Below are 23,379 nucleotides of genomic sequence, written 5' to 3'. Positions count from 1 at the left end.
TGGAAGATAAAAATGCATAAATAAATAAAATCCCATTGTGCAGATATCTTACTCGCTGTGTCCTAAATCCCAAAATCTCAGAATATCCCTTCTGCTATCCCTCCCTTTCTCCATATCCCATGGTATTTCAGTGTTTCCTGGGGCAAAGGACAGGGACACAATTATAATTATCCACCTCTAAGAAACACACATTGCTTTTAGGTACATAATGGCTCTTGAGAGTGGATGCATTTGTCCCACAAAGAAAATGTTTAAAGGAAAAGGTTAATTGCATTTGTAGCATGCTATTACTACAACAAATGGAGTTTGTGACATGCTATTGTATTTTGCATTGATAGTTTTTAAATTCAAGCCAGGTCATACTGTAATAATAACATGGAAAGCTTAATTCACTTAACTGAGTAGTGAGCATGCACCTTAACAATCTATCATCCTAAGATTCATTTACAGTATATATTCTTTAGTATACAATACAGTGCCGTACTAAATTCTTGTACACACACCATAAAACTGCCTTTCATAGAATTTTGAATAATACTATGACATTGGCCTGATTTGTCTTTCGTCCAGTCAGTGTCACCATTTTCAGTTGCTAGGAGCTGGTTTTTACACACTCACAACAACAAATTAAATGATTTACATAACAGGACTATGATAATAACTTTTTAAAACATGTCTCTTAATGTAATGAACTGTATTGTATTCTACTATGCTGAAACCTAACTTTTTTCCCTGACTGTGCCAGGAAGATACAAGTATGTGTTTTTTCAGTTTGTTCAGTATGGCTAATCAAGCCAACCGTTTGAGAAATAGTGTTGTAATGACGGCTCTCTTGAGTCCTTCTCAAGTGGGCTGCGGGTGGGGCTGGGGAGAGTTCCTCTGCACTTTTCGGTTCCTTAATTCATGTATGTCAATTTGCGACAGATTGCTGATTTGCAGGAGATTTCTGCCCACTTGTGGGTGTCAAGGACCTTCCAGGAGAGGTGGGATGCCTGTCTGGGTTTTGTTAAGTCCCTCCTACACGTGAAGTCAAGGAGTGATTTTTGAAATTTTGTGGATAATACTGCATTTGGGAGCGATATACACCTTGTTGGCTCTATTGGCTTGACAGCACATATACTGTATATTTATTTCTACCATGTTTTCTTATCTCTCAGGAAGATACTCTAAACATCTAGTGCTATGGGTATTATGTGTCATGGAATGACATTTTAAATTTTCTTGTCATGTATAGTACTTTGGCCTGATTTAATAATAACCATTTCATATGCATAGGCATATGCAATAGTACCTACTGTATGTCTTTGACTGTTTGGCTGAAAGTCTTACTCATTATTCTGCCTTTGACACAGATTCAAAGAGTTGAAGAAGCACAAAACATGCTGTTATGGTCGAAATATAGAATTATGCTCGAATACATCTAAGAGTACACAATATCATTAACAGAGGCATGTTTTTGTGTATTTTTAATATCCTAGTGGAACGGCGAGGAGGCATTGATTTTTACTGAATCGAGAGCAGAATATAATTTCCCCAGGGGCATTTTGTAAGAAATTAAAACGTAAACAAGCACTGAAATGAGTTCTTCATGGAGAGTAGCTGGAGGATTGAACACCAAGGGGTAATGTGACCAAACACTTTCTCTAATCAAAGCAATTGCTTGCAAGAAATTTGGGGCTCATTTTGGAATACTGTAATTTGTTCCTTTCACCCTTCTGTGCAAAATAAATTAATTGAAAAAAATTTCACTCATATAAGTTGAACGATTTAGTTCATGGCTCCTGCAATTGAAGCAACAGACTTGACACAGCACAAGCTGTTTGTCTAAATGCTGTGCTCTCTCCCGAAATTGTAAATCCAATATTTAATTTAGTTCAATTAAACAGTGTATTGCCTCTTTTGCAAGGTGCTCTGCCTTCTTCATCTCTCCTCCCTGTGAATTTGCATCACTTAAAATAAAAATGCATGTATTTATTAATTTATTTCTCTTTTTTATCACGTGAAATACATGAATGGGCTCCGGGCTGCAGTCTGTCGAGTGCCCACTTTGGCACAGGCTTTCCTTAGGGACGACTCGCATCGACCTTGAGGTCCCACTGAAAGCTCGCCAACTACTGGAATTGTTATCGTACTAAACGCTTCAATCCCCAGTATCCGCTGGCAGGAAGACCAGCAGATTGCCCTGGAGACACTGGGGAGTTCTCGGGAGCGGTTAGAAGCCAAACGGATTCACACATGAAGAGGACTAATGGGGGAAAATATGGCTTGCCACTGAGAGGTAGCCAACGCGCTGTGGCCAAGAAGAACTGTTGGGATAGATCGCAGATGGCTGACCATGCAAGCCCCCGTGAGTAATTTACCTGGGGTTCAAGTACTCTCATGTTCAATCTGGCTGAAGACCTGCTACACCCTGCTTTACCCTTATGTTCTGTTCCTCTGACTCACCGCTGCCTGAGGATGATGCGTCCTGCTATACCCTTATGTTGTGTTGATCTGACTCACCGCTGCCTGAGGATGATGCGTCCTGCTATACCCTTATGTTGTGTTGATCTGACTCACCGCTGGCTGAAGACGACACGTCCTGCTACACCCTCGCGTTGTGTTCATCTGGCTCCCCGTCTCTCTGGGAACAGCGGAGGAAGCTGTGCTCATCACTGCCATCCATTCATTAATGTCTTGGGCGCAGCGGGTTTGAAATCAATTACACACCTCTGAGCAAAGCCTCCGCAGGGCGCTAAGTTGAGAGACTGAGGTGGTCTAACACACGGACTGTAATTGTTAAATGTTCTGTACACACCGTGTCCATCACAGGCAGGTAAACTGAGGGGGCAGCACAGGGAGACACGGAATGAACAGCTCTGTGGAGAAAAATAAAAAATCAGTGCGTCTTCCGGTAATCCTTAATGATACTGCAAGGTGTGTTGTCTTACTTGCACAGAGGCTTACAATACATGTCATCCTGATTCAGTATTCAGTTTATAGTACGAAAATATTCTTGGGTGATTGATTTGAAAAAACAAGTATTGCTAGCTAGGTCAATAAAAAAAGAATATGATGGTTTCTTTTGGGCAATTTCTGCATTTTAATTTTTCTTATTATTACATTAATATAACTACAGTATAGTATTAAAACTTTCACGCTAAAGGGTTAACAGCTGATGTGCTATTTCATTGCTCAATAACAAAAAAGCAATTTGCTTAGTTCTCTTCACAGTTTTACTTTCTTGAATAAACCCACCAAAACTAGAGGGATTATCCTTTTTATAGCCAGACCGTTCTATTTCACAAGGGCTCGCTGCAACCCCACAGCATTTAAAGTGCTTTTAGACCCTCTGTATCATCACAAGCTCAGAGGGAGCAGTGCACACCCTGTGTGACTGAAATGCCTACTCGACCCAGCACGGCCCCTTCTGAAGCCACCGTGTCGACCATAACGACAAGAACATAATAAACCACCAAATAAAAAACCAAGAGAAAAGACATGGGCCAAAATAAAGTGCACTTTTTTTCCTATTTCCCTTAACCCTTGGCTGTGTCAGCATAGACTTTTTTTCTGCTAGGCTTTAAGTTGACCATGGCTCCTTTGGTAACTGCTCTTGTCCATCTGGGTACTGTACTGTAGCCAGATCCCAGCATATCAGTGTGACAGGCATCTCTCTGCGAGTCAGCGTACACTCACGAGTATGTAGCCAGTAGTGTGAAATTGAGTGCTGTATCTATCAATGCCATGCATTTGCTGGGTGCAGTCACATGCATATATGAAGGCACTGTAATAGTGCCTTTTCATATCTGTACATGTGTGTAATATTTTGAGAATAAGCCTAACAAAATGTAATCGTATTATGTCTTTAAAGAGAGGCGGCACTATAAATAAACCTCCAAGAATTATGGCCTGCGCTTTGCATGTTTATCATTCTGTTGTGATGCCGGGTGAAAAGACCTGTCATATCTGTGGAGTGGATGGTGTGTGCCCACTGTAATGGATTCTCACTGTAGCACAGCTGGCTGAGGACTTGCATGCTGATTCATGGTGAAGCTTTAAATACAGATTTTACTGGCCTCTTCTGGAATGAGAAAAAAATCAGCTGGAATACAGAGAGACTCTTGGTATCATCATATTGATTTTGATTTTTGTTTTTGTGTTTTTATTTATTTTTTCTTTGTGCTACGCCGTGGTGGAAGCCAGTTTCATTATCCCCCCTACCCTTTGCCATAATAACCAAGTGATAGAAGCCGAATTCATCTCAGTGCCTGTAATAAATGAACGACTGCGGCTGGGAATAAGCTGTAAAATCGTTTTTCATGGCTACGAGATTAATTTAGTGAAAAGATCGTACAGCATAAAGGGTGAGTGTTGCGAAACACCCCATCTTGCCATGTTTATTAGGTTGATGACCTTTTAAAAATATATGTTGTTATTTCAACGGTGAACCGTTCGTGTTGTGTCTTATAATGATTTATAGATTTTCTACGGCTGGGATAAAAGTCCTCGGTATTGACATGAAGTAGTTCTGTTTGCTGAAGAAGGTAATAAATCTCATTCAGGCCGTAAGATCCATGCATCTGCACGACTTCGGGTAGATGAATGTACTTCTGACATAACCTGAGGACTGGGCCATTATTGTCAACACGAAGTCACAGCCGAGTGAATACATTCTGTTCCATTAAAAAGAAGCGCAGTGGGCTCCATTAAAATGAATGAAGGTGCATCATTTTGCATCACTTTGTGGCAACTGTTTATCCGTGTTTTTCTTGTGTATATTTTACACTGATTCATGCTGAACAATGGCAGCCTCGGGTGAAGTGGATATAAGTACAATAGGCACCCTACAATGGGTGGTATTTAAGAAAGAGTGGGACTACAAGCCTACAAGGTTTCTCTTCAACTTTATTTTGCTGCCTTACTTTGAAAGTCCATGGAATGTTCTAGGGCTTTTTCCCCAGTAGATCACATTCTGCAAAATCACAGCAAAGTCATGTCAGTTCACAGGCACACTTTGGAGGATTATGGGTGTACTATACTGCTAGGAAGGCATTTGAACGTGCTGTTGTTGATGTTGCTAACATAACGTTCCCTTGGCTGTCCTCTTAGGCTCTGTGGCTGTCTGTATTTATGCTCCTGCAGGGATATTTTAATTATACCTTAAGTGCTTTTGATATTAATGTATTATTAATATTTAAATGGAGACATCCTTCTGGGAGAACCGCCCATCTTTTAGTCTTAGCTCTCCACTCTGCTGTTAGCATAAGAGCCTCGAGGAGGGCCTCTCTCTATGTGGTCCCTGAGACAGCTTAATGCAAACCCAAGGTCCTCAAAAGCAATAAAAATAAGGAGATGTCTCCGGCAAAGGGTTGCTAAGCTCCTTGATTAACCTGGCAGCCGTAACTGTGAGCTGGATGGTGCGGTACTGTCTGTGCTAAGAAGACGGCAGACGGCCACTATAGACATGCTGGAAATCTGGAAGAATCTGACCTGGCCAGTCAGACCAACAGGTTTCAATGCTGTAGGTCTGCTGCACGTATCAGGCCGTCAATCCTTGTTACTAATTCATAAAGTAGTCCGTTAAAAAAAAGCTATTGTTCCCACAGGAAAAATACTGCAAGGTTAATTTCCAAGGCTAAATCACAGCATCTCCAGCTGTTAGATGGGGCGTTGTGTGAACAGTTTAGGGAATTGGTGTCTCTGCTGGCAGAGCATAGTGTGTTCCATCACACCTCAATCTGTGGGCAAGCCAGGCGGTGCAGAGCCAACATTTTCAAGTGGAACGCATTGTTGTTTTGTCCCATTTTAAGATTACCTTTCCACTTATGGCCAAGGAATTGCCGCTATTGTGAGCTGTTATCGCGAATAAAAGGTAGCCCTCGTGTTTATTTCTAAACAGACCGAATGTCTTCTGAATCCAGGCCATTGCCTCTTGGCATATGGAAAGCACAACCTCCGAATTGAAGTGTCTTCATTAACCTTTACTATTCAGTTAGCCAAGCATCTGCCAAGTTTATTTTGGCAGATGCTTGATGAGATTAATTTGGTTGATCACTTTCTTCATGGTGAGGAAGAGCCGGTTTATAACGGAGGGGGTGAACGCGAACATGTGCTAAAGTGCTCCGTAACTGATGAGTCATCCGCAGGAAGGCGATATTTCATCAACAGCACACGCTGAGTGACATGGATCACGGCGGTGGTCATGTGCTGCACCCTGCTGAGACACAGGGGGGCGCCGTGGAGTCCTGCCTGGCTCTGATGTTCCCACCAGCTAGGACTCCTCATGTGTGCCCAATTCAGCTTAACCTACATTCCCATCCCCTGCAGGGGGAGAATAAATGAGGAGAAGGTGGAGGGCGGTGTATTTATTTGGATAAATTATATTTATCAAAAAGAAATGTGGTTTGTGATGAGTCCACTCCCATGGTCATATGACAATATACGTACATGTGTGCGCACATATTGGACACATTCACACAGACACTCATGCACGCACAAATGCACGCTTTCAAATGCACATGCTGGTATCTGTTGATACTTACTAGGAGCATTACAGGTTCGGCAGAATGTCCTATAAATTAAGTCCGCATCTTTCAGGATGTTTGTGCGTGAGTGCCTGAATGAGTGATACCTTTTCTTTAATTTTTTCAGGCTCAATTGCTGACCTGCTGTATAATTAAGTGTGTTAGCGGGGATAATATCATAAGAGCTGAGATTGCATGGTTACTGTATATTGTCCATTTGCTTTGCAAGGAAACTCAGACCAGCGTCTCTATCCCAGGTAGGGAAAGGCACCCAGGGGAGTATTGAGCTGTCGAAGCATGATATTTCACTTTTTATTTTCTCCTCACTCACTTTTTTATTTGCTGGTTTGTATACAGTATGGTCCCTCAGATAGCCGCTTTCCATTAAGTTATTGACTAGACATGAGCGTCTTTCCTGGGAAAAGCACACTAATCAGCCACCATTCATAATTCATGAGGCAGGGCAGCTCCGCCCCCTATTGCTCATGTGGAACTTGTGTGTCCTCCCCTTCATTTGGGAAGCGTTTCCCTTCTCCTTCTCCTCTTCCCTCCGATTCCAGCATGCCTGCTTCAGCTAGGCGTGACCTGCAGAATAATTTAATCCAGGAAATTTGTAAGCCAGAAGGCAGAGCCAGAAGGCACTGTACCCCAGCAGGCTCAGGGACTTTGAGCTAACGAGCTAACGTGCTAACGTGTTCCTGTATGTATTATTAGGATTGGAAAAAGGCCCTTTCTCAGAAAGGGAGAGGGGTAGAGAGGGAAAGAGAAAACGGGGGAGAGAAAAATAGTGTGACACAACCACTTACATGGCAGGTGTCATGGAAAGCGCATCGTTTGTGCTTCAATGACGCAAAGCTAGGCAACTCCGATAATGTTGTACATGTGGTATTGATTCTGGCTATATTAGTGAGAACTCGCATTATGTTTCCTTTATGGATTTGGACAGTTCCACTTAACCCAGCTGATGTGTCATCCCGCATTCACTAATTATATAAATGGCTTCCAATTAGCATGGATGGGGCCGATGCTGGATCTGAGGGTTTTGACCAGCGACTTCTCCACAGGACACAGGCTTTCCTCTGATTGGAGTTGGATTTGCCTCACCAAAGTCACCTCTGACTCACTGACTGCTGCTATGAAGTTAGTGAATCTTCAAGTCTCAATGCATAAATTACTGCATCTCCCGAATACCAAATACAATGTTTTTTGCTATATATATTCTGTTATTTTGAAGTTTGTATCCTGTCTTTGTGTATCCTTTTAGTTCATGTGTGCATAAATTTATAATGCACAAAACAATCAAAATATTTATGATAAGCTATCATTCTGGGGCTTCTGTATCATTTTGTTTGTTCATTGTATCTAGGCATCTTTATACCATAACAACTGCATTTTACTGCTGACAATAGCTTCTCTTGCTGAGCATTTCCAACAATTGTGAGGTTCTTTGGCTGAAGAGGTTAGATCAAGTAAAATAGATTGGAATCCACAGTATATTTACAGAAAAACATTTCTCCTACATCGTCAGACTAATGAGTGTACATACTGAAAATATACAACCTTACCCATATATACTGAATTCTGCAACAGGTAGAACATTTGCGTGTTTTCTCTTCTAGCTTTGAAAAAGTGGTTTTGTAACAAATTAAACTGATACCTTGGCCATGGTATAGAAACCACGCTCTCCTGTTTGCCTCGTGGTCATACGGGAGAGCGTGCATCCACAAATCTCCTGGCTGCCTACCTTTGTGGACTGTGTAAATACTCTCCTCAGTCCTCACTGGCCCAAACTCATTGTCATGGCAACGGTGCACTGGGGTAGAACCACAGCAGTCCCTCTTGTGTGTCCTCACTGAAACACACACACACTCACACACACTGCAGAGCATCTGAGTTGAAAGTGAGTGTTGGGTGAGAGTTTTTAAAGTCAAGGTAATTTACTGTATGGTTTCAGTTGGTATTAGTACCAGTAACTGGCACGGTTCATTTATCAGCCAAGTACAGGGGATTTTAAGGGATGTTTTAGTCATTTTCTCTGTCAGGATGATGGATCCCCTCATATCCAGGGACCACTGAACGGCTTGACTTGCACTTATTTTGCAGTGTGTGCACACAGGAATAAGTAAGGAGGAACTGGCAAAACATTGTATATTCTATTTTTTTCCCTTCCTGACATGAGAGAAACAGTCCTTCTCATCCCATTTTAGTCACATAATTTGTCTTGGTCATATTTTTAAAAGACTGAACATTATCAAATCATGCATGCAAACTGTATACAGCATGCAGTGCACATGGAAACGGTTTGTGTGTATGACTGTGAATATGTGGATGCTCTGGGCATATTTTTAACAGACATCCTCGGATTCAAATGAATAATCAGCCTGTGATTGCCCATCTCCGATTTCCTTTTTTTGATGATGCCCATAAGCTAAATCCCCCATCTTCGATTTAAAGAAATCCATTTTTCTCACCGTGATTTACTGCATGAGCAAGCACAGTTTTCAATGTATGACTAGGGAGGGGTCAACAAATATTGTTCATGCATAAGTTGACAAGATAATGTCTTAAAGGCTCAGATAAAATATATGTACTTTATGCATGTCTTGGCCCATAAAAAATAAGGAAATAAATGAGTGAAACGTAAGCTTGGTTCGGCGGTGTTGGAAATGCTCCAGTCATGCAGCAGTCTGTACTAGAGGGCAGAGAAGGATCGTGTGCGGTACAGACATTAGTGCTGGAAGGTTAGCAGACAGAGTTTTTTTGTTCCTCGCTGAGTGGTGTTGAAGTGCTGGTCCCCGCAGGCAGCACCGAGTTATGGAGCTAGCGTGTGGTAAATGATCTGAGCAGTGCAGTTTGCTCCGACGGCAGGAATCACTTTCCCCTTTACATTTCTGCCTCTCAAATAAGATGAGTGATCTGTCTGCGGCGGTGGAAATGAGAGCGATGGGTTTGGGGCTCTCCCCCGTGCCGCCCTGTTTACCGGACCGGAGGCGCAACACGCCGGTCTGCGTTGTTTTGCATCGAGGGGGTCGTTTGGAAATCAGCTTTAATCGTCTGAATTTGTGCATCTTTAAGGAGTAGATGGTCTTTGTAAGAGTTTGTGAAATTGCAGTGTGTACACCAATTTTTAGTAATGCCCGCAAGCCGAGGTGAGAGTCTCTGGTCTCAAATAAGATTATGTGTTTATATGTATGTACGTGCCTCGTTATCATCTTTAGCTTTGAGATGTAAGACCATTAATGGTAATGGGCATCAGAGGACAGGTAGATTCTTTACCCACAATGCATTTTAAGAGCAGTTTATCTAATGAGGCCTTAGACTGGTGGTGGGATGCCATCCAGCCCCTAGAGGAAGCAATGATCCTCCTGTATGGGAAAATGCCCCAGAATCGTCCACAAATAAATCTGAGGTAAAAACAAAAATGGTTGTATATGCAGTTCCAGAGGGTCAAAATATACCCATACAACAAAGTTGGTACAGGACTTCTGAAAAGAAAGCATTATGTTTATTGCGGGTCTACTATTCAATCCCACCAAAATAAAAAATGACAAAAATCGTACATTATGAAGATGAAAAAAAAGGTTAACTGGTTTTTAAGAGGTCAAATTGACCCCAAACATAATAGGAGGGTTCATCCCCTAAAATTAAGTAAAATTAAGGCCAAACAATCTGATAGTCGTCTTTTTTTTTTAAGTAGAACGGTCACCTTTCAAAAGGCGGACAGGAAATTGCTCCTGGAGAACGCTTCTGAGGTGCTTTGCTGTGTCACTCAGCAGTGTCCCATGGGTCAGGCCGTATGAGTGATGGAGTCATCCTCATTCTGACACGGATCGGGAGACGGCCTGGTCTGTTCCTCCTCTTCTCCACCTTCAAAGCCAACTGCTCCATTTCCTGACCGCAGGCTGGCTGTCAGTGTGCTCCTCTCTCCTCACAACATTTTCCTTTCTGCTACCTATCCTGATAAAGACCTGCTTCTGCTTTATGGTGATTTTCAAATGCTTTTGCTGGGGATAATCAGATGTTATCATTTAAGATAATTGCACCCCCCCCCGCGCGTGTTTAATGACCGTCGTCTGTCTGTCCCCCCTCTGTGCTGTGCCACAGAAATGGGTCGTCAGCACAGTTTTTAACAAGGAGAGCTTGGCTGTTGGCCTGGGTTTGATAGCATTTGATGTGCATGCTGCAGTGAGAGATGAGATCCCAGGTAAATCGGTGCCAGAAACCCTTTAAGAAGCTCTCCCTAAAAGTCGCAGCGGATTTCAATCAGAAAAAGGCGAGAGACGGAAGCATCGCTGTTTACAGTAGGTGTTACGGAACGACTGAAGAATTAGCTTGCAGCGAGGGCTCGAGTGTCAATTCCATTCATTTTCCATGTGTCTGAGCATGTGGTGTTGAACAAAAGTGTCAGAGAGTGCAGGCTGGAGAGGCTGATAACTTATTCATGGCTTTTATTTCCAACAGTACTGCAGAGCAGTTGGGCAGTGTTTGTATTTCGGAAAACCAAAGGAATCGGCAGGTTCCTTTGGTTCTCCGATTATGACCTTGATATGCACTGTTGTGTACATTGCTTTGGATAAAAGCGCCAGCTAAATAAAACGTAATGTAATGTAATTTACGTCATATTTCTTAATCCATTCTCAGCGGCCAGTGTCCTTATCACTCCTGTTTCCTTTCAGGGCACCTGCGCCGTGTCCTTCTCTGATTTCCGGCTGTAATGTTGCAGGGGAGGGAAAAAAAACGAAGATACAAAACGCATTTCCCTGTGGGGCCTCCAACTGGTGAAAAACAAGATTAAGAAAATGACTTTGTAGCGCTGCTGAAATTGAATAGTTGCAGTTGCAACCGTTTCAAAAAACGATCCATTCAAGCCGTGTTTTTATGCTTTCACCGGTCTCCGGTGGTATGCTCCAATGGAAATTAAACATTCCCGCTGTGCAGCCAGGGCTTAGAAGGGTTTCATTTTGTGTTGTCACTGGCAGCCTTCAGGTGTATCTGGCCCTGAATTTAGATATTTATACATTATTTATTCTATTCATTGCTTATTTTTGTACTGTATTTGATTGTATTTCTACTGATCCTGCATACTTGATCCTGCTTGTAGGGTCACACTGCACATCCATGCTGGCAGTTCAGTATTTTAATTTTTTTCTCACAGCACAATATTTGCTTGAGTAACCGTAATGAGAACTTGGTACTTGATTGTTTAGTGCTACTAATTTTTGTTTATAGCCTGCTGTCTTTGCCAGCTCTGCAGAAATATACTTTGTCCATCCTGATGCTGTTGTATCATTAACCACCGTGGACTGCTGTTGTAATATGAGTGCACTTATGCACTCTAAGCCCGTAATGGCCCTGTCCTAAGTTGCCATTTTTTTATTTTTTTTTATTTTTTTTATTTTGCATGATATTTCATTACTCTTCCAGGAGTGTCCCTACCATTAGAAAAATGTCAACATTACCCTCTATATTTTTATAAAAGCAGGACACCATCGGGGTACAAAAACAAAGTAGTTTTTTTTTTTAACCCTGCAGTTATTAAATCAGAATTCATTCAAATTTATTGATGACTGGCAGAAAAATATCGATTTAGGGTTTAAAATTCAATAAAGAGACTTTCACTTATCACTGGGGGTCTTTTTACCCTGTGTACATGAGTTGCATACATAATCGGAAGGCAACACAAGGGTTAAAATAGCCATCCATCCATCCATCCATCCATTATCTTAACCCGCTTATCCTGAACAGGGTCGCAGGGGGGCTGGAGCCCATCCCAGCATACACTGGGCGAAAGGCAGGAATACACCCTGGACAGACCACCAGTCCATCACAGGGTGCACACACCATTCACTCACATACTCATACCATTTAGACTCTCCAATCAGCCTAACCTGCAATACTTTGGACTGTGGGAGGAAACCGGAGTACCCGGAGGAAACCCACGCAAAGACGGGGAGAACATGCAAACTCCACACAGGGAGGCCCCGGCCGACTGGGATTCAAACCCAGGACCTCCTTGCTGTGAGGCGGCAGTGCTACCCACTGCACCATCCGTGCCGCCGTTAAAATAGCCAAAAATGCAAAAATAAAGAAATAATAATATGAATAAAACTTGCTGTTGAGTTGGGTGAACACTAGGGTAGATGGTAAATACGTTTTCTAACTTTCAAATGTCTCATGCATTTTATTTAAGTGCATTTCAACTGCAAGCTCCATCAATATTTTAGCTGTGCCTGCTCTGATTTCAATATGTGTCTGTGCCCACTGTTTGAAAGCCATTAAGTGTACAAGAAGAATAGGTCATTTAAATGGGAACATCCATTGAGTGCACTTATTAAATAGATTGTCAGACAGCCAGCAGATCTTCATTCATCTTAATATTGCTCCATTTGTTTTTCCCTTCTGCGTTCTGGCACAGAAATCCAGTAAAACGAAACACAAGGATGCTTTCAGTTTATAGGAATTTTGTACACAGGGATTAAAGTTTTCTGTCACCACAGCGGATTTCCATTATATTTATCCTGTAGAAGCTGTCTCTGAGATCGCTGTAACTCTAAAGGGAAAAAAATGGTCTCACTTCACCAGCAGAAACTGTCAACCAGTGGAGGATCCTGAGCTGAAAATCGAGGAGGTGGAAAACATAAACTAATTATTGGTCTTGACCTGTTTGAAATCATTATCCTTGATTAACAAGTTTGCGCATTATCGAAATAATTCACGAGCAGGTAATTATTTATTCAAGCCATGTGTACAGATACATATAGGATAAATACTGCCTCCACTATAGAACATATGCTGTACACATGCTGAAGATATGCCTTTGCAAGGATCCTATATAGTGTTTTATGAGATTGGTCAATACATTGTGGGGATCTTAGACCATTCCTTTGTAATTCATCTTTCAAGATTCTTTAGCTATCTCAGCCTGCACTGCCATTATTAATTCAAACAACAAATTGTTTGTTGGGTTCAGGTCCGGGGACTGAGGTGACCACTGCAAAACTTTAACTCCGTTGTCAGTTTCCTTGCTGGTTTTGATGAATGCTGATTTGATTGAAAAGAGCTATTTGTGGCTAAGTTTGAGTTCCCTGATAGAAGGAACCAGTTTTTTTCTTCTTAAATTGTCATGGTACCTGCTGTTATTTTTTCTTGATTGAGACAATAAGGTTTTTTTACTGCCAACTTTTTCACATACTTTGCTGCCATGGAAGTGATGTATGAAGGTGTCTGTTTCACATATCTCAAACTGTGGCCCTTAAAATTGGTATGGCCTCCTAAGTCATCTGCTTCACTGTGCAAGGGCTGAATATGCACTAGTGTTGTCTCCCAGGTTTGCCACTGTTCTTAATTCTGACCAAATAGTGGGAAGTGGTATCTCATAAATGGTTTAAATTCATTTGCAACTATTTCTGAAAAAGAATTAATTAATGAAGTGATTCATCTGCATGATAAAATCTATAATTGTTGCATTCATTTCAGCATCATTATGTGCTAACCAGTCAAAAATGATCTAGTTGACAAAATGAAGGTTTTGTTGAATTATCTGTCGTAACGCTATATTATCGTAGAATACCTGCTCTCTGCTGACAGCACATCTATTTTGTGCATTGTCAGGTTGTGCCACACGTAAGAAAGTGTGATGGTAAAATCTACACATTTCTGTGCATCAGACATCTCTTGTTGCCTACAGTATCTAGAGATGTTTACATGACATGGAGCCTTTTCCGCGTGGTGTCTACCAGAGAGAAAGAGCTATATCTAAGAGCAAGCGAGTCGCCAGGAGGGCCAGGCCTCACGTCTTCATTTCCTGCCGACTTATCTGGCCAGCTCACCTTAGACACCTCCAGACAACTTTTGCCTTAACTTTTCTATCTGCTCCTCGAACAAGCCTCGCAAGAAAGTATGGAAGTGTGTGCTGGGAAAGCCAAAAGGAAAGGGCATAAAAAATCAATCCCCCGCTCGAAAGCCTGAAACAAAGTGTGATTTATCGAAAGTAAGTGGCAGTAATGACTTATCAGTCAGGGCCTGAGGAGTCTATTGCCCCTGCACTATATATCAAGTGCTTTTCATTTCAGTTTTATACAGTGTGTCAGCTACTGTAGTCACACTCTAGATCCATTTCAGGGTTAATAAACCTTTTTTTCCAGACAGATGTTGCCACTTAACATGTTAGCCACCTCGGGAGGTTAATAACATGCAGGAGAACCTCTTGCCCAACTAGACAGACGTCTAATCACTCCTGATTTAGTTGACTTAAAAAATCGAACAGTTTGATCCAAAGTCCTGGCTGTCTGATGCCTGGATTTAGTCAACATGTAGCAACTTCACAAATAAATGACAAAGCCAAATGGGACTTATTGCATTCCCAATGGCCGTGTCTGCATCTGAATACCTAAATGCAATGATAATGTATAGCATACAGTCATTTTTTTGGTCCCAAATCTAACAGGTAGTATTCAGAATATGGGGTTAGTGTAAAGAAATGTTTTGCGAGCATTTATTCACCAATTGACATGCATTTATGTAATAACAGTGCTAGATGGACTTGCTGTAATAACTAATGTTCCAGGAAATGGCAATTTGGTAGCTTAGAAAATTTCACCTAAAACTGCTGAACATTGCCTGGGTAATCTTACTGTCTGAACAATGCTAATATCTACAGAAGAGTCAATGTTCTCTGTGATTCAATCATTTCAATAGCTATCACAGTCATTCAAATCGTATATTTTTAGAGTATGATGCAAACCCAATCATTGCTTCGAGCTTATGTCAGAGAGAGCCGGGAAGGTACATTATATTCTCTTGTGCTTCTAAAGATTTTCTGTTTTACAGATGCCTGAGATTAAATGATATGGAGTGAATTTAATATTTATGGATTGTGAAGTCCAGTATACGATGCATGCATACTTAGTCATTATGCCTATGAAATTGTCTATGAAAGTAATATGTCCATGAAATTTGGTTTCATAATGAAATGTATGTTATATTTTTGCATCCAGCTTCTGTTACTAAAGGTTGTCCATGGAAGGACTGGCAGGACACATCACTGTCCTGTAGCTGTGTGTGTTTGACACATCACTGTCCTGTAGCTGTGTGTGTTTGACACATCACTGTCCTGTAGCTGTGTGTGTTTGACACATCACTGTCCTGTAGCTGTGTGTGTTTGACACATCACTGTCCTGTAGCTGTGTGTGTTTGACACATCACTGTCCTGTAGCTGTGTGTGTTTGACACATCACTGTCCTGTAGCTGTGTGTGTTTGACACATCACTGTCCTGTAGCTATGTGTGTTGACACATCACTGTCCTGTAGCTGTGTGTGTTTGACACATCACTGTCCTGTAGCTGTGTGTGTTTGACACATCACTGTCCTGTAGCTGTGTGTGTTTGACACATCACTGTCCTGTAGCTGTGTGTGTTTGACACATCACTGTCCTGTAGCTGTGTGTGTTTGACACATCACTGTCCTGTAGCTGTGTGTGTTTGACACATCACTGTCCTGTAGCTATGTGTGTTGACACATCACTGTCCTGTAGATGTGTCTTTTTGGGGGAAAAGTCAAGCATCCCTTCCCCGGTTACCCTGCATCTATCCACTGCAATGGGCTTTCAGGCCAAATCTTTTTTTTGTTAGACTGTGCCCCCGGAGGATCGATATTTGTAATCAATGCCAGCTGCTGTGCAGTGGCTTATTTGCGTATTGGTTCAACTTGTCTGTCTGTTGCCACTTCTTGAAGAAGCATAACACTCGGCAAGAAAGGCAGAATTGCCTTGGAGTTTAAATGTGTTGTGTTCTTTCTTTGTGCTTTTTACCATGTCTATTCTTTTCATTTCTGATACCAGGAAGAACTCGTCCCCACCCTGTATAATGCAGGCAATATCAAATTGGGATGGGAAGCACACTTCCACACAGTCATTTCCTTATCTCACCCTTATAAAGATGCCAAAAGGATGTTGAGTTGGATGCCATAGATAAGAATCCTATGGGGATGTGGATTGTTCAGAACTCTAAAATGTTCAAAACTTGAAGTGAAGCCAGATTACACCAGTTTGAATTTGAGTAGTTGACTAGGTTCCACAATTTATTTTACCCTCAATTTAACACTTTGTGCAAACACCCCTGGCAAAGATGACAGCCATCAGTCTTTTCCTATAATTTTGATGAGGTTAGAGAACACATTTCGAGGGACTCTGCAGAACTTGGAATACCCCCTTCTTAAATTCAGAATGGAATTTAAGTCTGGAGACTGTGATGGCCATTGCAGAACATGGTTGTTGTTTTTACATAACCATTTTTGTGTGGATTTTTTGTATGTTTTTTGCATCTTGGGGATAATATGCACTTGCGTTCTCTTCCTGGCAAGTTTGCAACCATTCCGTATGTTTTATACCTTATTATTATTATTATTATTATTATTGCTGTGCTAAGTGGTAACTGTTTATGTATATATTTGCACCCATTACCAGAGCTGTGATGGTCTGACAATCTGTGTCTTCTGAATTGACAGTTCTTTGGTTTTCCCATGCTGATAGTCCCATTTGAAGTGTTTTTAGAAAGCTACAAACACAATTTCCCATCAATTGTTTTGCAAGATGTAAGAGTTTTGTTTTTATCAGTAGAGAGTGTGACTTGTTACCATTTAATGCTGAGTCATAGTAAAAAGATAAATGATATGAAAATGTATCAGTGCCTATGCCACTTCTGGGTTCATTTGCACCAGTGAGTGTATGTATTTGAGGAATGACTGAATGAATGAATGCTGGTACAGTGTTAAATTCCATAAAAACGCGGATACCCTTGGGGTGTCCTCCACACACGAACGCACGGTATGGACAAGCCAGATTACCGCTGCAGGCAGGGAAAGCAGATCTCAATTCAAATTGATCTGGACAGATTTGCTTCCTCCTTTGGCAGTTAGAGGCGTGCGGAGGAGCTACTGTCTGATTTGTATGCCTCCTCCCCCCCCCCCCCCCCCCTACACCCCCCATTCCTCCAGAACAGGCTTAGCACCTGCCAGAGTGACAACAACAGAGCCTTGCAGTGGGGCCCATAGAGAGCCTGACTGATGTACCCTATCAGACACGACTTCAGACAGCAATCCCTCCTAACCCCCTCAACCATAAATCACCATGAAGTCAGCAGTGTGGCCCAGGTGTGTGCATGAAGCTCCACTGTACCCCTTTCCCGTGACCTATTGACAGCACCGCATGCTGTTTCACTCTGTTTTATGCTGTTTTAATCTCTTTCATTAGAGCAGGGCTCCAGGTTTGCCGAAAAAATGCACAAATAATAATGGTCTTTTTGTCATTTTTAATGTTGTGATTCATCATTATTTTTGAAATAGCATGAAGTGGAGTTGTTGTTTAGTTGCCAATCTGCAAAAAAAGTGCATTGCTTGTTGACAGTACAGTGTGTACCACCTTTTCTCTAAGGGTGTCTCTTGATGTCTCTTTTATAAAATCAAGCATTTTCAATTGATTTTTTCCATTCAAACCAAAGTTGTTATTCATCCATAAATAAGCATGTTGTTCAATCCAGTTTAAAACAGTTCTTTCTAACAGAGTTTGGGAAATTGCGTTTGTATTAAATTTAACTGAAAAATGTGTTATTAGTGAACACTTCCTACTTCCTGGCCTTTTAACACAATGTAAATATCTATCTTTCTATCTCTCTATCTGTACATTATCTTTGAAATGTTGTGGCCATACAATTTTCGCCTGCTCATTTGAATCCATTATAGATTTTTATTTTCATTTTTCATTGTCGTTTAACCAGTGATCAATAGGGACCTACTTTGACTTTCAAAATGATAGATCTGCTTTCTTTGTGATCACAGGCCTATTTTAAAAGCAGAGAGCTGAGACAGTAAATGCTTCAGTGCTGTATGAAAGCTGGATCTATCAGGAACTGTTTCCTCTTGCGTTTCACGTTAAGTAGCAGCTTCCTCATATACTCAGAAATCTCAAATCTGTTACAGATAATCGAGTTGTGGCTGTGCTCATGTATGTGGTAAGTATTAGTAAATGCCCTCAGTCCATAGAAACCATGCATTAATCCAATCATTTCCCATCTCCATTTGCAGATTAGCACCTTCCTAAATTAATCAGTTTATCTTTTTCAGTTCATATAATGTACATTGTATACATCATTACTTGATATACTTTCTGTATAATAAACAAATTCAAAATAATTCTTGTTTGTGAATGACCAGGACTTCAGATGCTATTGAAGTGACTCTGGTGTATGTCCAAGACAACTGGTACAAACTAGCTACAAAATTATCCACATCACTGCAAAACCATAGCAATTCTGCACTTGACCTTTTAAGGTGGAAATGAATATTAAGGGATAAGAACACTTACCTGAACATTTGAATGCTGATATACAATCACTACTGGCAATCGCATGCAATGGAGTTTGCGAATATTGACTCAGATAACACTTAAAACTACTCTTTAAAGAGTGAAATGCTCCACTTACAGATTAAAATGAATGTTCCTGCCTGCTGTAGCAGTTATAGTCTTCATTCTTATGAAAGTACAAACTGATGGCAAGGAGCAGGAAATATTTTGCACTTGACTGGGTTCAAGCAGCAATATAGGCCTGCTGTTTATTTTTAACCATGGTATAATATTGCAGAAATCTGTGTATTTGTCTTAATATTGTCTCATATCCTTACTGCTGCTGAACTAATTTCCCATTGGGGATTAATAAAGTTCATTCAGTGCTGCTGTAATTTGATCTGCATATTGTTTAAATAGGCAGCACAATGATGTTCTCATTAAACATTTTGCATTTTGTTTGTTTTAAACGCCTTCTCGTACTTATGAGTGGCTTTCATTATTTTATGAAAAAAAGTCAATCCACTACTGAACATTCAGACAAAGTTTCTGCACAGCACATGAAACTAGCTGAAAGTAGTTTCTCCCTTTCAATCTGCTTTCTACAGATAGACAGACTAAAAAACAAACACTAGTGTGTTTGTGTAGTTTAGCAGGGTAGCATTATATGACCTGTTAGAACCTTGTAACAACATAGCAGCTTAATGGATGCTGAAAGCAGATGCCCAAATAATGCTGTGATTTCAGCATTATTGATACATTATTATATTTCTCCATTGGCTAAAGTTTAAGCAGGAAAGAAAATAAATAAACTTTCTGGCACCAACACATTTCTGTGAATTGCTAAGACTGAAAAAAAAAAAAAAAAACTCGCCAGATGAAAAATTGAGATGAAAAAAGGTCTGAGTAAAATAGAGAATGCCCCTGTAATTGCAAACAACATAGTTTTTCTGTCTGTTCTTTTCTGCCAACTCACATCTATCACTATCTATTCTCACATTTAGCTGGCATTCATCAGCCAACTTTATGGAATAAAAAAGATCAAGATGAAACGTACTGAAATGGATTTCTCCTCTGCTGGCCAGTCTTTGAAATAGAGAAATCATAACAACACAATATAGTTTTCAATGTAGTTTAAAAAAGAAGAAAAAAATAAAAAATAAACTCCATACAGTTGTAGCAAATGGATGTGTTTCTGTTCTTTGTGGAGGAATACTAGGCAAAAAATAAAAATAAAGCAAGTTTGGACTGGCAGTGAAATCATGTTGAATCTGTACTGGGGAAACAATACTATAGCATTATCGGTATTTTTCCATGTCTGTTCAAACGATAAACATTTGCACAAATGGCTCATTGACACCCCCGACCTCCCCAACACACACATATGCAGCGCACTCTCTCTCTCTCTCTCTCTCTCTCCCTCTCTATCTCTCACGCACACACACACACACACACACGCACACACACAGATTGAGAAATGTAAACTTATTTTATTGCATTAACTTGGTTAAATTCACAGTTCCCGTTATCCACAGTTTGATTTTGGTAATGAACACAGTGTGGCAGTTAATTCCATCAGACATCACTTGTTTGGGCTTTTCCTTTTTTCCAGTTCAATCAAGGCTAATAAAACTCACTGTCTCCCTGCTGCCCCAGAATTAAAGCACACAAAGTTTGTTAGACTCTATAGAAGAAAATAAAAAGTTTGTGCAAACTCTGCAGAGTTTTTGGCCTGTAAAAGTCACTGGCATGTTGGTGAGGGCATGTTTCCACTGCAGACATCCTTGCTTGCATGCAGGCATTGGTGTGTCAAGAGCTGAAAATGTCTGAATCGTGCTAGGGGCACATCAGAGTTATATTTATTGGAATGTGTTCTGAGGGCAGTATGTGATTGTAACCGCACCACATAATATAACAGTGGTATGAATAATATCTTATTATTACCTAATAAACTGGTCACTGAGTATATACAATAACAGATTACATATTGAAACTCAGTCCAGGAGGTTTGGGTAAAGGCAGTCTTAGTGTCTCTTTTGTTTTGTCATTTTTGTTCATTTCTGTTCATTATTCTCTACCAAATGTAAAAATGGGTTGTTGCCCAAATCTCCATGGCTTGCACTGCCTACTGCAAATGAGCCCACCTGTTCCTTTTCTTGATTCGGTGCATGATAGAACCAATTACATCTAATGCTTCCCTCAGAACACATCACAATAAATAAAACTCTTATGTGCAAAACTGGGGAATCATATAGCATACGCATTTAGTCATTGTTCTATGTATGTTCTATCTATATGTATAGCGGACAGTATTTGCATTGGCCTAGCTGGACAGTATAGGGTTAAGCTGAAGTACAGCACAGGGCATTTAGCATTTTGGACGTTATTCAAGCTTTATAAAGGACTCCAAAACCATAGATTATTGAGCAGTTCCAACATGACTTTTGAAAAATCCTAACCTCGAAATGAGCCTTGAATATTTTTCATTTTTTATGTATTTATTTTTCATGCCAGATGAGCATATTTGTCAAATCTAGAAAATAGGACATCAGACTAATTTAATTCCAGAAGTGGGACTCTTTTTTTTCCTTCTTGAAGCCTGCTTAATCACTTTTAATGACATTTATCTGAAAATGTCTTTGTCTCATTGTTATTAATGTTCCTGATCCTGTGGTAGCTCTAAAATGAGTCTTCTAATGATATTTATTTATTAACATTGTCATGAATAAAGCAATATTTCCCATGGCAGTATTGAGAAGGACTGTAATTTATTTGTTTATTATTTGACAAGTTAATCTTGCTCAATATTGTGTCTTTGCATTCATGAAGTATTTCATGAATATATCATAAGAACTGTAGATACTAGGAAAGATCCAGAAAGGCAGTTTTGGTTTAAATGTTATACAATTCCAAGTAATGTGCTGTGCTCGGTGGTTTCGATTTACATGTTCTTCATTAGATTTTCCATCACAGTGCATAGCTCATTATACAGAAGGTAGTGTCTGTGTGGTTCCTTCCCCACATCACAGATGATATGGGATCAAAGGTCAAAACTTCAGTATCTACAGCAGGAAAAACGGGGAAAAAAAACGTTTGAAATAACGATCTTGTTCTCATATACACACGTCGTTGCGATCAGACATTTAATCTAGGACTTTTAATTTAAACCAGGACCAGTAATGAAGGTCACTGCTGTATGGTGTCAGTATGCTTATTGTCAATAGATACATGTAGATTGCTTATGTCACCATTAGACTTTTAATTTAAGTTTGTGTTGTGATTATCTCCCTCATACCTTTCTAGGGCATATTTCTCAAACTGAACATACATGTAGATGTCCTTATGTCACCAGCACACTTTTAATTTGACTTTTTGTTGTGAGTTTGTACCTCATACCTTTCAAGGACATATTTCTCAAACTGAATTATTATTCGCATACAGTCTACATGATTCATCATCTTCTCTGGGAAGTAACCAGTTCTGACATGGATCACACCTGTTTTTTTCTGGCTAATCTGGCTTGCCAAAAATCTGTTATTTGTGTTACTTACAGTAAATGAATTGCCTTTTGTTTCTAATAATGAACAATGATTAAATGAAGGCATTCATTTTAAAGAATGCCTGTGGATATGTGGTTTACTAGCTGAAAACCCACATCTTGTAAACAATAGCTTTAGCCCTTTGTCAAGGTATTGTATCCATGGAAATATAGTTGGTTGGCAGTAACTGCTACCTGTCCTATATGAGTCAACTCTCTAAATGGAGAATGGTTTTAATTCAATTTTACAGCCTCACTGAACAAGGTATATTTGCATTTTAAGCTTTTAACAGACACTCTTATCCGGAGCAATTCAGATAACTTACAGTTTTTCACATTCAATCAATTTATACAGCATTATATATTACTGGAGGAATTCAGTATGCATATCTTGTTGTACCTACAGTACAACATTTGGAGATGGAATGTGCCCAGGTTCCTCAGCATTAGGCTATAGTTTCGCGTAAAGTTAACTTATAAATATTCCAAACTTAAATCAAAAAGGAAAGAAATGGTTTTCACAGTCCTGTTCTAATGATCCTGTATGGCTTTGTGCATTTCTGGTCCTGGTGGACCACACGGTCTGCTGGCTTTCGCTGTTACTCAACACTTAATTGATCAATTAAAGCAGTGAAGTACAGATTAATTAACCCCACCTCAACTGGTTTCTTGGCTCTGAATTGGTTGCTGATATTGAGGTGAAAACCAAAACCAGCTGAACTTGTGGCTCACCAGGACCAAGAATGAAGATCAGCACTGTATGGCCTCAGGATACTCATAGTCAACTATAGTTACATTTCAAAGCATAAAATCTGATTCATACTGAAATCAAAGGGGGCAGACAAGGTTGTCACTGTCCTGATCAAATGATATTGCCTGGCCTCTGTGTAAGAGAACTCACCCTAAAATGGAGGTCTTTAGTGTTCACCACATAACCTCCTCCTCATAGACAGACACTGCACACATCCATACTGCTGAACCAACCCAAACAGGCTGGA

At 40.4% G+C, this 23,379-nt stretch overlaps 1 protein-coding gene across 5 annotated transcripts in view; it reads left to right on the top strand.

Moving 5' to 3' along the window:
* The window catches only part of LOC133134884 (catenin alpha-2), a 300,097-nt gene that overhangs the window by 101,402 nt on the left and 175,316 nt on the right, over positions 1-23,379 (top strand). The window contains exon 1 of one of the 5 annotated variants that reach the window (XM_061251447.1): positions 4,307-4,346. The exons of the other annotated variants lie outside the window; for them this stretch is intronic. The gene's annotated coding sequence lies outside the window, so the exon portion shown is untranslated. Of the gene's footprint in view, positions 1-4,306; positions 4,347-23,379 lie in introns of those variants that run through there. 5 annotated transcript variants of the gene reach the window in all.

Source organism: Conger conger, chromosome 8 (assembly GCF_963514075.1).
Source record: "Conger conger chromosome 8, fConCon1.1, whole genome shotgun sequence".
In the NCBI taxonomy this organism is placed as follows: domain Eukaryota; kingdom Metazoa; phylum Chordata; class Actinopteri; order Anguilliformes; family Congridae; genus Conger; species Conger conger.
Note: the sequence above shows the minus strand (reverse complement) of the source record. Positions and strands in the feature narration are given on the sequence as shown.